General features: G+C 38.1%; 1 long non-coding RNA gene across 1 annotated transcript; it reads left to right on the forward strand.

Annotated features, from left to right (window-relative positions):
- The first annotated feature begins 489 nt into the window (after nt 1-489).
- LOC138011051 (uncharacterized) lies at nt 490-3546 on the forward strand. Its single transcript, XR_011124636.1, has 3 exons — nt 490-648; nt 1805-1980; nt 2625-3546. It is a non-coding gene; the product is annotated as an uncharacterized lncRNA (long non-coding RNA).
- Nucleotides 3547-4450: the final 904 nt, after the last annotated feature.

The raw sequence follows: 4450 nt of genomic DNA on the forward strand, positions 1-4450 counted from the left end.
CACATGGGCGACTCTTCAAGGCCCCGAAAAATAATTAATTGTAAAAAGAGTGAACTGATGATAGTATAAAAGCTGATCTTTTAACATATTTAGAAAACTTAAGGACCATGTTATAATTAGATCGCAAGCTGGATTGCTCCGAAAGTTAGATCCTCGAGAGACAAACGCCAGGTCCTTACGCCTATGACAGAGCGGCAGGAAATCGAGACATGACAGACATAAAATTTAAAATGGTTAGGGATTATAATATATAGTATCAGAAAATTTTGTCGAGCTTACTTATGGCTCAAGACTCATGTTTGAGTAACCTTTTGTAGAGGGTTCACAGAGAAAAAGATTAATCGTTGAAATGAGGAAGATTTAAAATTCCTAAAGGTGTTTTCAACTTTGTGAGTACGACATGTGCAAGTGATCTTTTCCTGCTAAAGCAAAATAACTGTCATGCCGCAATGACGCTAAACTGATTGATTTCACAAGTAAATGTGGGTGGGACTTTGTTCGCTTGGCTATAAAACAGAGGGTTGTCTTCTGTAACACAGTTTAACAGAACATCGAGTTTGAACTTTCGAGCACCTCTGAAGTCTGTGGAACATATTTTTTTACAAGAAGAAAGGCTCCATTTTCCCTACAACAACTTTGTGCAAAAAGGTATGTGTTTGTAACCAAGTCTTGTTAAGTAACTTTTCAGCATTCTTGTTTATGTCGATATCGATTGTAACGAAGACCTAACCCTTGGAACACACAAGCTTGCCTCAGTCTAAATTTGACTGAAATAGGATAAAAAAAATTCTTAACAGTGCCTGGGCAAACTGTCATAAAAGCCGTCAATTAAGTACCTTATCTAATTGAAGCCTACACTTCAGATAGTTTCTCGAAATGGCCAGTTTTTTCGTTTTCTCATGGTCCGTGTGAATTGGTCATCCCTCGTCAGTGTGTGTTTCTGGACAAACCTTTCGGATGCACATTGGGACCCACACGACACCATGCTCGAAGCATGAAATCTTGCAGTTTGTTTTTTATTCCATTTCCTCTAGGAAGCATGTCAAAAGACCAGCTTTTTTAATAAGCGGGTGATAGTTTTCCAGTTTTCGGGATTAAAGAGTTTTTCAAGCCGCGTAAAAGAGTTTTGTAACAACAAACCTGGAGTACGCTTGAATAAAAGCCGTAGTGGACGTGAAATGTACTGTCACGGCGTATACCCTTGTTGAAAAAGTTCCGTTGCTCAGCGTGGAACGTAGGCGGTATAATTAAGTCGACAATTAGTTGAAAATCCGGTGAGCAATTTCAGTTTTCGGGCTTTTTTTCTTTCGCTGCACGGATTTTCTTATAAGAAATAGTAATGTCAGTTAAAATGCGATAAATCGATCAAATACATGACACTGCACGCTTAATTATTTACGTAAATGCAGAAATCGACATGTGCCTCACTTGAGGATGCCGCCTAAAGGAAACAACGTATAACTACACGGCATAGGAAGTTTCAGAGGCAAAATGCATGTTCGGTTTAATTACCAAACATTTTTGCACGACATGAGAGAAACCGACGGTTTTACTGGTACTTGATGATACCATCACAAATATAGTTGTGGCAGAAAACTTGATATATACTTACCAATAACATCGAAGATCTAGTCTTCGTGGCAACTCCATATCGGGTATTTCAATAACAAAGTTAAGGTCGAGAAGAGTTTTTAATTCTTAATCCTGTTACATTTGGGGGCGTTAAATCCCTTGCAGAATGAAACAAGTTTAGTTCGCCATTGGTTCACCCAAGGAGCTAAAATATTTGTTTCCTTTCTTTCAGTTAGTGAAACAATCTGTCTGAAGTACTTCCGTTGAGGAACTATCTTGCAATGAAGGCGTTAAGCACTTATGCAATCGTTGCATTCCTTCTGTTGGTGTCATCAGCAATGCTAACATCTGGAAGACCAAGATTTGAAAGGCAAGAACTTCGAGAGAAAAGACGTATATTGAAGGCAAGTTTGCAAAATTACTGAAAAAAAATGTTTTTCCTACAATTAACCGTTCCTAATTATAATGCATGGTAGAAACTGACTAGCAGTAACCGCAAAATGGTCAAAGTTCGTTGAACGGGTTACCTCTGTGAGATTAGTCGACTTGAAAAGATTACTACTAGCACTTCAACTTAGCCTTTGACAATTTACTCTTTTGATGGTAACCGGACTTACAAAGATAGCTGCACACTGACGCCGGCTTCTTGACATTCCAAAACTATACTGTTAAATGTGTGGCAAGTTCACCAGTCCAGATTAATGAGACAATTAACCGTTTATCCGTTGCCAGATGCAACAATTTAACTCTTTTGGGGGATTAAACAGAGTTTCGATGAGGTTAACACCGTGTTCCACGTCATTATCATTTAATGCCAATCATAGTTATATATTGCCGCACTTTTGCAACTGTCATACTGAACTAAGTACAGAAATTGATAGTACTTGGGAGTGGTACTTTACTCCCTATACTCCACCTTAGATACTGGCCCTTCTGTGACGTCAAAGTCAAGCTATTAACGGCTACTCTCATGCCCGGTCCAAATATTAACTGGATTAGTAAAAAAACGTTCTGAACGAACTATTAATGTTTGCTATCTATCTTTTAGGAAGCACTAATGGCTCGAGCTTCAAACAAAAACGGAAATAAAGAAATCCAAAGAGAAGAATACCAATCCGACTTCTTTGAAAAGCTGTTTAAATTGAAAGACTTCGAACCTGGCCTTAGTGCAATGACAACCAACCCACCAACTTTGTCCGTGTCCGCACATGCGCAGTCCGAGACAACTACAGAAAGTAGTCGTCAAGCCAAGATACGTGTGCGAAGGCGGTGCTTTGCCGGTCAGTGGCCTGGGTGCCGTAAACCAACAAAAAAAACCATTCCAAGGAACAGACACCATCAGCGAAAGCACGCCAATCACACATGACGCCGACAATAGATAAACGAAAACCGTGAGGAAAAATTCAATGGATATTAATTATTATTAAAAACAAAAACAATTTACCCCTTGCTTGTGACAACAGTGTTAAAGACTTTGTGAATGCTCAATATCAGAGTTATCATTTACATTATTGGATAATTCAAATAATCCCCAAAGTCTAAATTTGGAAGGATAAATCACGTGTATTGAATTCAAAGCAAATTCTCAAGGTTTGATGTAAGTTTGCGTATGTGGCGTTGAACTGAGAACCGACGATACGAAAATACGATGATTGAGTCAGGGCCAGACGTTCTTTAAAAAAGAATTCACATTTTGTCTTATCTTTTAACGGAGGCGACAATGAAAAAAAACCAGCAAATAAGTTGCAATTTTCTATTGTTTTTAATTTGACAAGTTCAAAAAATTTAAGCCTTAGGCAGTTTGGATTTTTGACATTTAGATTTTATCTTCCAAAAGTATAGTACAATTCGTAAAAAGGTAGAAATGAGATTTGAGTATTTTATTTATTATTGACCAATATTACGGTAGACGGTTACGCTGTATTTATGATAGTAGATAAATGGAATAAAACAGATTTTTAAGGAATTCCAGAGGGAAGTGTTATCATCATTGCTTTTCGTGCTTTCAATCCCTACAAAATTATAATAGAGCTGTTTTTAATTGAGTATCGAAAGTAATTAGCGAATTACTTTGTTTTTGCATTACTTCACTCAGTTATTGGTTCAAAGTTCTCGTGTCACTTTTTCAACCCCGGAGAAGTGAAACCAAAATCGCGCGTGCACATTTTCCCGCGCGTTGTGTCGACTACGTGTAATTACTTCGAGTTTTGATTGGTTTACCGGATTGAAACTCCCTCTACACCGTTTCTTATTGGGAATAACAATGCCATTACCCCTGGTTAGATATTATCTGTGCTCGACTTTAAAATCAATAGCCAATAGCTCTTATAGGCTCAACAGATTCTTTGCAACTTCCTTTTATCTTATGAAAGCATCATCAGGATCTGATTCAGCACTTTGGCCAGCGTTTAAAAACTATACCTCTCATGCTTAAAATTCTTTTTATGTCGACTTAGGGGTGACAGGGATTTTATACGGGAATTTTCATACTGTGTACAAAAGTACAGCTTGTTTCCATTCACGTGACAAAAAAGTATTTTTTACCCATTACAAGGATAGAATAGACTTCTATTCCCAGGGGATTAAGTTCTATTCTCGATGAAGCTGTCTTATGAGTTCATGAAGAAAATGGGCCCTTTGCAGGATAGTGATCACATGGTACAAATCCGCCATACTAGGGAGCAAATTGCCCCAAATTACGGACCAATCACGAGAGTTGCGGTCATTAAGCCTTATCTGATTGGCCATCACTTGGCAAAACTTGTGGTCTAAATTTAGATAATACCGTAAACTGATGAGCCACGGCCAAATGAGAGAGATTCGACACTTCTGGGTCATGGAAAAAGGAAATGAACTTTATTTAAGTGTCTAGCCGTTC

The sequence above is a fragment of the Montipora foliosa genome, chromosome 7 (genome assembly GCF_036669935.1).
Source record: "Montipora foliosa isolate CH-2021 chromosome 7, ASM3666993v2, whole genome shotgun sequence".
In the NCBI taxonomy this organism is placed as follows: domain Eukaryota; kingdom Metazoa; phylum Cnidaria; class Anthozoa; order Scleractinia; family Acroporidae; genus Montipora; species Montipora foliosa.